At 40.4% G+C, this 11,954-nt stretch overlaps 1 protein-coding gene across 12 annotated transcripts in view; it reads left to right on the forward strand.

Annotated features, from left to right (window-relative positions):
* Positions 1-3,763: 3,763 nt before the first annotated feature.
* TEAD1 (TEA domain transcription factor 1) overlaps positions 3,764-11,954 on the forward strand; it is a 239,476-nt gene continuing 231,285 nt past the window's right edge. For 2 of the 12 annotated variants that reach the window (XM_025208162.1, XM_025208161.1), the window contains exons 1-2: positions 3,764-3,984; positions 4,880-5,008. The gene's annotated coding sequence lies outside the window, so the exon portion shown is untranslated. The remainder of the gene's footprint in view (positions 3,985-4,879; positions 5,009-11,954) is intronic. The other 10 variants (XM_025208160.1, XM_014521531.2, XM_025208163.1 and 7 more) reach the window with 10 other exon arrangements.

Below are 11,954 nucleotides of genomic sequence, written 5' to 3' on the forward strand. Positions count from 1 at the left end.
AATACATACCTGATCCTAGTCATCCTGCATGGGCATCCTAATTTTTTACTTGAAAACATCAAGTCACTTTAACTCCATTAGAATTTGGGGGCCTTGGTATATATTTTTGAAGTGACTGCCTCCAAGTACTAAGTGTCAGTGATTGTCAGGCTCTTCCTAGCTCAGCCCAGCAAGGTTGTTGGGAGTAAGCACTGCCTCCCTCTGTTCACCACACTTTTATCTAGAGCCTTCTGGCTACTGCTTATGCAGCAATCAGATGGTGTTCTAACCTTCCCCTGTCTCTGTTTCTGATCTCTTCTTTTCTGTAGAGAGCTCCAGAAACTGCAGAATTTTGAATGCTAACCAGAGTTCCATCAACTTTCACTGCTGCTGGTGGAAAACAGTGAAGCTGGCAAGAATTGGAGCAATTTCAGTTTACTGCTTTTTGGGAAGGCTCCAAATGCACAGGCATTGGAGCTACCCTTCTGTAGGTTCATGCAAGCAGTTTTGGATCAGTCTATTTTTGGTTAAAACTTAGAAGGTTTCTCCACAAAAGTAGGTGTAGAAACTATTTTTTTGTTCATAAGTAGAGCCTAGGTTCACTCATGAAAGTTTCTAGAGATTGAATGGATTGTTAGGCTCTGTTTTTTCCTGATCCAATCCCTCAATACCTCACTTTCATGTGCACAGAAATGCTTCGAGGCCCAGTTCATGCAGAACCATCATAATCAGGATTTTAGATGTTTTCTCTGCAAGCTCTGTGGTATGAGAAAAAACACTACTTTTTTTTTAAACTGGTGCCATGTTTCTATGAAGTATCCTTAGAAACATTAAGCAAAGAGGATGTAATCATTTTATCTCTGTCTTGAGGTAATTTCTACTGCCAGATAATATTAGGAGTTGGATTCATGGATGAAAGGCAACACATTTTCCTGTGTCTCTCAGCATTCAACTCTTGGCTGCTCAGGCTTTGGAAAACAGCTAGTAAGCTTTGGACATGCTCTGAGTCTAGTCTTAGCAGAGCCACATTTGTCCTTAGATCATTCCATTTACAGAAGGCACTGACATGCTTGGGAGTGGGCGGGGGGAGCATTTTAATTAAAGCAGTTTCCAGAGAACTGCTCTAATTAAAATACCTCATCGTCACATGTATTAAGCATCCCACATTTTAAAATGGCTGGGGGGGAGATGGGGGGTGCTTTAACTAAAGCTTATTCAATGAGTTTTAGTTAAAGTGCTCTCATGGCCGTTTTGAAATGTGGGATGCTTAATACACGTGACAGTAAAGCCTGCTGGAGCATTCTAATGAGAGCATGTCTATAGGCACCCTAATGTACTAGGGATTTGATATTAGAGTGGGTGGATACACAGCAGAAGGAGAAAATCCCAGTTTTCATTTTTATGCACACACACACACACACACACACACACACGCATGGACGCACGCACACACGCATGCACGCACGTTTACTTTTCTTTTTTTTCCTGTTTTGAGGAAAATAATCCAACCACGTGTGCAGTTGGCTGAAAAAAAGAAACATTCCCCTCCCCTAACCCCCAAATGTGCTAGTGCCTCCCTTTTTTTTTTTTTTTTGCACAGATTGGAAAAAAGTTCTCATATTCCCAACCAGTTTTGCACGGTACTTTGCTATTGGCTACAGAACTGATTTTAATAAGGTCTCATAGGTTATAGCTGGTATTGCCAGCATAACCCAAAGGCTGCAAGTGGGTGTTAAACATTCCCCTTCCCCACCCCTCATTTATGTGCAATCCTCAGAGGACATTCCAGCCCTTAGCTTGACAGCCAGGCTTTTCAGCTCAAGCTGTAGATTCATGCTTTTAGCTCTAGTGATCCCTGAGTCAGTCATGAACTAACAGTGGCTAAAATGGTGCCCGTCACTGCCATGGTTCTCTTAAGAATATTTTTGGCTAGCAAAGCTCACGCTGCTTTTAAGAAAGGAAGGCATGTTATCTGCATGTGTAGAGAAATACTTGGCATCCATTCTGGATTTCATAGGCCAGTAACACGCAGGATGTTAAAATATCCCAGATGGAATTTAGATTTGAACTCCACTGACCAAGAGACGGAGCACACCATGAAGTTACATGGGGATGTGAACACATTACTGCTGCTTAATGACACCGCAGGGCACCATTTCTGGTGTCCTAATGCAATTTTCCTTCCGCCAGCTGACAAATCTCAAAAAGTGGCAGCCCCCGCTGGGCAAAGTTTCCAAGGTGGATCAAAACGTGTGCGTGCCCATGCAAAGCAGGCAATTTCTTTCACAAACAGGCACCGATGCGTCCAGTTATCCATTTTGTTTATGCAAATGCAAGTTTTCACAAGCACAACAGCTGTGCCGGTGTTGGGGCTGTTTCCACAAGGAGCTCAAATCGTCAACTAAAGAAGATGTGTCTGGTAATAATGCTCTGGGGAGTGCATTTCTGAGGGATGGCTCACACCGATAGCAGGATAAAGACACTCACACAGCCTTGAGACTCACCACTCTGGTTGGCCAAAAACTTTGGCCATGAAATCTGAGAGCAGGGGCCATTTTCAGCATTGGGGGGGGGAGGTAAAATCTCTGAGGGGGTGAGGGGGTCAAAAATGAGGTGTCCCTCTCTGCCCCTGAAACCCAAACACTTGGCTGAATTTTGTGGGTGATTTTTTAACATGTTCTTTTGGGGCTTTAGCTTTGCACCCTGCACAGCATCCCTCTGCCCCCTCCAGCTGAAACACTTGGTTGAGTTTGGTAGGTGATTTTTTAACACATTTTTGGGGTTTTTAACTTCGTATCCTGCGCAGCATCCCTCTCTGCCTCCTCATACCCAAACACTTGGCTGAGTTTTGTGGGTGACTTTTGAACACATATTTTAGGGTGCTGCTTGGCAGGAAGCCTTCCTGCACATGGGAGAAGAGAGCTGGTTTTGAGCTGTCCCTCAACTTGGCTTCCTTTGGGAGGGAAACTCATGCCTTCAAGTGAGTTCAGTCCCTTCCCCCTGGCTCTCAAGCCCTTCCCCTCACTTTCCCCTCCAACCATGTAGCTGTGTCTAAGAACCGCCTCGCAGGAAAACTGCTCTTCTGGCGTGGTTCAGTACCCACTGAGGTGCAGTGGCTTTAAGCCCAGTTTATGGAAATGGGAGTGTCCTCCCTTGCTTGCTCTGAGAGCCTTACAGCTGAGGCAAGCAAAACTCGGGGGCACCCGAACCCCAAGCCTCCAGGGGTAGGCCTGCAAATCGGATGCCCGCCAAAGGATTTGGAAACATCTGAAGCCCCAGGTGTGGGTGGAGGATGTTTGCCAGTAGCGGGGCCACTTGTGGTTCTGGACTCCTGGATCAGTTTTGACAGATTTGGCCTCAGATACAAATTAAAAAAAAAGAAAAAAGGACTCTTCCCCCTCCAGCCCCTTTCCCCCTGACTCTCAAGCCCCTCTCACTGCCCCTTCCCCCTGACTCTGCCCCCTCCACAGCCCTGCCCGCAGGCTGAGCCCCCGCAGCGCCAGGCAGGACGGCTCGCGCGCGGCTCAGGTGGCCGCCCCTGGAGCGCGCCCCTCCCGCTCCTTCTTCCTCCTCCTCCTCCTCCTCCTCCCCTGGACTTTCCTCTGATGTCACCAGCTGCTGGCAGGCTCCTCCCCCCCGCATCCCCTGCATGATGCGGGCGCAGGCTCCGCCTCCCGGAGCGAGTCCGCTCCTCGCGTTCATTTCATTCCTCGTCTCATTCCGCACATTCTTAGCATCGCTCGCGCCGCACCAGCCCCGTGCAGCGCCCGGCCCGCCCCGCCGCCGGCGCGGGCAGTAACTAATCACTTGAAGGGCTTCCATAATCCTGCACCCAACCATCTATACGGCCCGGCCCGACCTAGAGAAAAAAAGTGCAGGGTTAAAAATAAACACGGGGCTATAAATAGCCCCCCACCAGCCCGGGGGGAAGCTGGAAGAAGTTTGCAATTGCATTGCAAAGCGCTGGTGGTGGTGGTTGGCAAAGGTGGGGAGAGTGGCGTGGAGGTAAGTTTTGTGCGGGTGTGTGTGTGTGTGTGTGTGGCCGCTGCCGGGAGGGAGCTGCTTCCTTGCACATCTCCCTCTCCCTCTGCTTTGTGTGGCTGGGGAGGGGAGGGGAGGGGGGGGGGGGCTCCTCTCTTTTATGTTCTTGGAGAGCTCTCTAGGTTGCTACCCCCCCTACCCCCCTCACCTCCAATCCCTGCAGGTGACCCGGGGAGGAGGTGACTCGGGGGGGAGCAAGGAAGGGGACCTGGGGCGGGGGAGAAGTTGTTTCCAATGGAGTTTTTGCTGCTTTGGGGTTTTAGCCAGAGCTGCAACAGGCGGCTGCTCTCTCTCCCTCTCCCTGCTCCTCGCTGCTGCTTTCACTTAGTTGCCTGACTCACTCTGCTGTGCAGCCTGGCGGGCGCGCTCCCTCCCCTCCCTCCCTCCCTCTCTCTCTCACACACACACACACACACACACACACACACACACACTCTCTCTCTCTCTCTCTCTCTCTCTCTCACGCACACGCACACACACACACACTCGCTCACTCTCAGGCACGCACAAATCTTTGGCATTTTTCACATTTTTTTCCCCGGAGAAGCCAGAAGTTGGGCTTGCAAAATCAAATCCAAATCCTCCTCCCCACCCCCCCTCCAAAAAAACCCCCAAACCAAAACAACCCCCCAAAAACCCAACTTCCCCCAGCGCCGGGCTGTGCAAAGAAGTGGCTCCATGTGAATCCAGGGAGCCGTTGGGTTTGGTGCTTGGAGTTTTGTTTGCCCCCCTCCCCCCCTTCCTCACCCCTCTCCTCTCTTCTCCTTTTTCTAAAAATTTTTAAATCTTTTCCTCAAAAAAAAAAAAAAAAAGATGAAAGAAGGAATGTTCTTTTTTGCTGCTTCTTCTGCTTCTCCAGAGCTGCTGCTGGTTAATTGCACATTCAAGTGGAAAATTTTCGGGAGTCAGCAGAAACATTGTATCCAAAAAAGACAAAGTCGCAGTGGCAACAAAACTGAGGAGCTTGTCCCTGGAAAACTTCCTTTCGGTAGGAACCCGAGGGTTATTTATTTATCCTGACCGTTTTCAAGAGATCTGTTCTACAGCTGGCCCCAGCGCTTTTCCAAAGGGCCAAGTCGCAGCCTTTGTTCAGGGGAGTAACCTTTTTGAAAGGAAGTCCACTTTTCAAAGGGGAGGGGGAGGGCAAAACTTCCAGTGAAGCTTCGGGGAAGAAAAGGCAAACCCAGCAACAACAAATAAATATTCCATAACAAGAAAAAAAAACAACAAAAAAACCCCCCTTCCAATGAGACAGAAAGAAATCACTTGTGTGCATCCATCAACCAAAACATAAAAAAAGTTCAGGCTCCTACTTCTGTTAAATCCCATTCCTGATTCTTTTTTTGCCTGCTCTCTTGCAATCTGTTTCACGTTGAACGGCGTTACTGTATAAAAATATTTATGAAACAATGAAATTGCAGCCACCCGGGCTTCTCAGGAGAGTTGTTAACTTGTTAGAAACAAGTGCCTGCCTTTGATAGGAAGAAATGAAAAGTAACCTCAATAACTGCTGCAAAGTTAGGGAGCAGTTACGCTCCACATTTTCTGAATGTAGGTGGCTGCCAATATATATTTTTTTTTAACTGTTCATAACAGCACCATCTGGGAAAAGGAGGGCCAAGAAACCTGTCAGATCTCCCTGACGTTTTTTGATTTAAAATATTATACATGCGAAATCCAAGCTGACATGGTAGAGAGTGGCAATGCAGCTGTATTGCTCTTTGAGGAGCGCATAGCCTACCTACCCCATACATTGGTAAAGTTTGGAAACATACTGTTCCTTTTTAGTTGTTTTATAGAGATTGGTGAAATGGGATTATGTAAAAACTGTACAGCTGCATTTTTGTTTGCTCAGTAGTCTCATATTATAAAAAAAAAGTGTAACGCTTATTTTTACAAAGTCAGTCTTGATATGTCAGTGTGTGTATTACTGAAAATGCATCTTATGGAAACATTCAGCTAAACAGCAGACAACATTATATTAACTCCAGTATGAGCACAAATGTATCTCTAGGATCAGGATTATTATTGGATCAGGATTTAACCTCAAATAATGCAAGATTTTTCATAGATTCCTAGATTTGGAATGTTTCCCCAGAGCCTATAGCGTAGTGCCATCTCTGTAAATAGTGAATACCATTACAGGGGCATTAGATTCTACTGGGAATGGTGTAGTACAATTAAAAATGATAAAAAGCTCTGTATTAAATTATTTTTGAGGTCTATATGTATTTAATTTCAATTTGAAATCCTAGATTTAGTAATACAGTAAGTATTCATAAGGAAGTGAAATTGGAGAGTTTTTTATGTGGAAGTATATGACATGACATTTATAATTTAGGACTGTTTCAAGAATGTTACTTTTTTGAAAGAATATTTAAACATGCACAGTTTTTATTAAGTATGTTTATTTTTCATTTTTGTTCATGTAATGCCTATTTTTCTCTGTAATGACTTAAAATTTGGTCATAATGTGTTTTCTAAAGTAATAGGGGCAATTATGTATTTTATATCAGCTGATTAAGGAGAGAGGTTTGGGATATAAATGGTGTGCCTCAGTTTTTCTTCACATTAGTGTAGGAGTACCAATGGCGAGTACTGTATTGTGAAATCCATGCTAGACATATTGGAAACAAGATTTTAAATAGTTTATTTAGGTGATGATGATTTCTTTTTAACATCAAGAAAAACAAACTGAAACAGACCTTCATATTCAACATATGACCTGACTTTATGAATTCTTTGTTGATCAGAACCCAGAATGTAGCTAACATAGAGTGTACACAAGAAGCAAGCAGAGAGAAATTCTGATTTCATGTGATCCTTCTGAGGACAGCATCAGTTTAAGGAAGTTTAATTAACAGTGGAAAGGGATAATTTAAACATAACTGTGAACTGGACCTCAGTGAATTTCCAACTGAGACTGTATTGTGATGTGTTTGTGTATGTTTGCACGTGCGTACGTGTTACGTGTTTGGCATAATTTGAAACTAGTATTTTTTTTCAGTTTTCTGCCAGAACAGTGAAATAATTTTGGGCAGGTATAGGGTAGTTTTTGCTTGACTGAAAAAGTTATATTCAGCTAAGTTGTATTTGGAGGGATGGGAAAAAAAGAACTTTGGATTTTTTTTAACTAATTAGGATAGGTAAAATTACGGGGAATCTCTCAAAATCCAGTAGACTAGAATAATAATATAGCTTTTTAAAGCTACAGAGAAAAATAAGTATAGGAATGACAACTCTTAATTAATAAAAAAAAATAACATAAAAATAACTTTATTTTTGGAGTATAATTGTTAGTTTATGACCTTGAAAGTCAGGATGGCTATTCAGTTCAGAGAAATAAATGATTTTGTATTAAAGTTTCTGGGATTATTTACAAAGTAGTCCATATCTGCATTGAATTTTGAGTGTGTAGGTGTGTGGGGGAAGGTTACCTTACAATTTGTGTCCTTCAGAAATTGTCTTTTGAATGCATGTTTTTGAGATGCATCTACTGACACATATATACATGCACAAACATGGCTGTTTTCTAATTTGGTCCTCTTCCTGACATATTAATATTATGTCTAATATAAGATGGCGTGATAGAAAACAAGTAGTATGTTTCTAAAGCTATGCTATTATTTTAGGACTTAAATATTTGGAAGACAAAGTCCTTACTCAAGTTAAAGTCAATGAGATGACTCATACAAATAAACATTTGATGGATTGAATACTAAGATATATACAGCATATGCTTTATATATAGGGGTTTAATATGATACTTCGTGTCTAAAGAAGGTAACGGACACATCTGTACATCTTGTATAATTATGATCAGTTAAATATGATACCAAACTAAATTAAAAAATAAGACAATATGAGCAAGGGATCTAAGTACTTGCCTGTCTCATCGCCTCATTATAAAACTAAAAAAAACAAGTTTCTATTAAGTTGGTCAATCAGTCTCTTAAGTATAGTTATCCACAGCAAATGCAGAGGTAAAGTTGGCCTCTGAGTTTCAGAGAAACTGAACTTACATAGATCTCTGAATTTACATGAGTGTAAGCAAGAGTATATCTTGGCCATCTACTGTAGCACTGAAATCTCCAGTTCCTCAAAGGGCCTTTTATTTACGAAAGTAAATAATAGACGTATTTTTGTGGACCAAAATGCATGGTATTTGGGACATAATTGCCATTTGTCATTTTGTGGTAATTTGCTGTGAAGGTACAGTAATTTCCTATTCTAAAACTTAAGTCACTCTTGACAAAACTTTTGTCTAGCTTGAGAAATAAATCAATTTGCTAAGAAGAAGCTGTATGTTGCTTTTAGAGATTTTGTTGAAGTGTACACAAGTACTGTATTTAAATTATATAGCTTGTGCTGCAAGGATGGATTAATTACATTATTTTTTGGTAATGTTGGCAGATTCTGGCTACACTAGGGGCACATTTTTTCTAAAGGTAAAAAGATCTATAATACATTTCCCACTTCAGGGATTTATCTTGCCCTTTGCCTTTGCTCAAATCTCCTTTTGACTCTTGTGTGGAACAAGGATAGAATATTATTTCCTGGTTAAAAATGTGTGTTTGGTTTCTATGATTGCTCATTTCCAAAATGGAAGAGAACTAAAAGACACCTCCTTCAACATTTTGATATTTCACATGCTAACACACATTAATCACCTAAAATAATTATGGATGTAACTCTGATGATTTATTCTCCCAATAACTTTAGGTCTTTAGATGAAATCCTGTTTCCATTGAAGTCTATGCACACTTTACCGTTGATTTTACTTTGATAGGGCCAAAATGTCATTGATTATGCTGATACCAGTTGGGCTATATTAACAATGTATTGGTTTTAAAGACAAAGGATCACTAGACCAATTTTATCAAGCACAACTTTCTGTTCATTTCAATGGGGAGTTCTGTTCATAATTCTGCGCCATAATCTGTTTCATAATAACTAATTTGATTAAATATCTTACACAGGAAGTGCCTTCTTGTCCTATAGACTGATCAACTAATTTTGTACTACATACAATAATTTGTTGGGTGCATTTTTGTAGACACATCAGGAGCACTACGAAAATCCATTCAGAGTGTGAAATGTTTAAGGAAACTTCCATAATCACTGTAGAGATGCAGATCGTCTTTCCCAGTTTCTCCAAATTATAGCAAGGTTCCCCAAAGGCAGCCCAATTTATTTTGGAGCAGGTCCAATAAAAGGTATTGCCTACAACTACTTGTTCTTTGTTTCTTAGTCTTTGTTTACTGGAACAACATGATTACCACTTCTACATCCTGTTGTACAGTTCCAAATGGCCTTCTTAGATTTCTAGCTCTTATTAGCTCTTCATTAGACATTTTAATCTGTGGTATTATATGTTGTAGCAGAATGGTATGAATACAGAATGTAAGTCTGTTTAGTAGAATATCCCTGGTCTCAGAAGATAATGTGGAATTGCAGTGTGCTTGGAAAAAGAAGTTTAGGATTCTGTGAAAAATTGTGAAAATGCTATTGACTGGGAATCTAAAACAATGACGAATGCAGTTGTTTTTACAGATACGTAAAGTGAAAACTGCTGCTAATGATGGGAAATGTTAATTATGTGAGAACATATTGAACTTATATTCTCTGGCATGAACTTTTTTTAAATGCATCAACTGTGCTGCCTTTTATGCGCACAGCTTTCTAATTATCATAATTCAGTACAGCTCTGGCTTTTGGAAGGAGTTCAAGTGCAATCTCAACTTAACATGAAAGGAGAATTAAAAAAACTGAGAATGTTCAAGAACAATTTGAAAAGATAATCTAAAAGTGCTACATATTTAGTTGGGTGTAAGTCAGAAAATATATAACTGGTTACCAAAGCAGTTCAGATTATTAAACTGGGCAGTTATCTATTTTTGTCATTGTCTTTTATACTCCTACAAACATAACTCAAAACGCATATTTTATAATTGGATACTGTGGGCTGCTTTCCTCCATATTGGTAAAAAGTGTTTTTTATTTTGTCACAATTCTTGAAATTATAAATCCAGTTGGTGGATTACCATATTGTCATTAAAAAGATAATTTCTGAACATGGAAGTAACAAAAATAATTGCAGCATTTAAAAAAAAAAAAAAAAAAAAAAAAACTCTATGAAATTTTCAGACATGAAAGTAAAAAAAAAAAAAATAGCATTTTAAAAAAAAAAAAAAAAAAAAAAGAAAGGAAGAGATTCATGATTCTTCTGTGTAAACCAGATGTGAATCTGTAGTTTATACCAACTTCCCATTGTAAATCATCCTTGCCTACCACTATTCACACCTTTCCTTTGTATTATTGAGGTTGTAAAGTCCAATTTTTTTTTAAAAACCTTCTAAACTTCTTAAATGAGGGGAAAATAACTTTAGTTTAGCTTAAATTTGAACGATCCTTTTACAGGGTTTTTTGTTTGCTTTGTAAAGGATCAAAGCATCAATATTTTTTCTGTTTGTCAGGTTTCAAGCTTAAAAAGGAAAAAAAATCCAAGTTTCAGAAAAAAAATTGTCTCTCTGATCCTTTATTACAGTACATGCTACATTGCTAAAATGCAAAGAAAGCCCCAGTGAAACAAAATGACTTCATTTGAGCTGGCACTTAAGAGCAGAATTCACTTCCATAGTGCTGAAATAAAAGAAGCCAAGTGTTTTAAATAGCCACTCCCCTAGGCCAGAGTGTTTTTAGAAAAGCTCATTGTCTAGATTTGAGCTGTAGCAGTATGTCTGCCTCTGTTAAATCTCCCAAACCAGACAGCTCGATTTCTAAAGTTGACATCTGGTTTACTCTTTGTTCACCTGTTTAAAAAAAAATGCAAATAGACGAGCACGCCATTGCCCTAGAGCTCTAAAAAAAAAATGCTGTTGACAGTTTGTCAAATAGTGCTTCCAGTCGAAGTCTGCAGTAGCCTATTGTTAGGCCAGCAACAGGCAACAGAAGTTGTGGCACCATATGGCTAGTATATGCTTCAGATAAGCTATCTGTTAATTTAGCTTATCAATAGTGTTCTGATATGCTTCATGTTTGAATCACCAACCACTATGGCCTTGGGTATTTTTGGTGCCAAATTATTCCTTAACATTATTAGGTGGCACAATTATTCCCTTGGTGGAATTTCTCTTCATTAATCTCAGAGGTGCTGCTAAACAATTATGCTTGTTGTTAGAATTAGCCAGTACATTCTTTAAGTTGTTATTGTTGTTATCTGTTAGGAGACTGTAGTTTAGGAGTGGTGCTTTATTTTTAAAATAAGAAGATGCCAGAGGAGATGAGATGTTAGAAGAAAAAGGCAAATTCATGTAGGTCTGAGAGAGAGAGCAGAAAGTTGGGGGAACCCCAGTTAACAAAAAAAATTGTGCTTGGAGGTTAACATTTACCTAGGAGGGAAAGGAAGTATATTTTTCTTTAATTATGTACAATTTCCTGTTTGTTTAAAAAATTATTTTCCTACCACTGTATTGCCATTTAATATACTACAAAAACTCTGAAAACCATTTCATTTTCCACATCCCTGATTTCACCTTTAGTCTTAAAACAAATCAGCCTTTCAAAATTCAGTTGGTTAATATCAGGATTCAGACTGTGGATCTTTTGAAGAACATTTCTTTCAAAATAGACTGAAAACCTCCTGTAAGACTCTGGAAGCTCTTTCATTCCCCATTTTTGACTGGATTCCATCTTGTAGCAGGAAAATATCAATTGTAAATAAAGTCTTCCATTCAAAGCTGGGTGGATGTCCTCAGGGTTGGATCTTTCTGCATTGCTCTCTGACCTGTCACACATTCCTCTCCTGCTTCTGCCCCCACAACTCTCTTTTTGCTTAAAGGGCACTGTGTCTCTCTGTCTTCTCTTTCCTGTCTTCTCTGCTCTCATTCTATATACATTTCTATGCTTTTAAGCATCTCTTTATTAGGCACTCT

This window comes from Alligator sinensis, unplaced genomic scaffold (assembly GCF_000455745.1).
Source record: "Alligator sinensis unplaced genomic scaffold, ASM45574v1 scaffold352_1, whole genome shotgun sequence".
Classification (NCBI taxonomy): domain Eukaryota; kingdom Metazoa; phylum Chordata; order Crocodylia; family Alligatoridae; genus Alligator; species Alligator sinensis.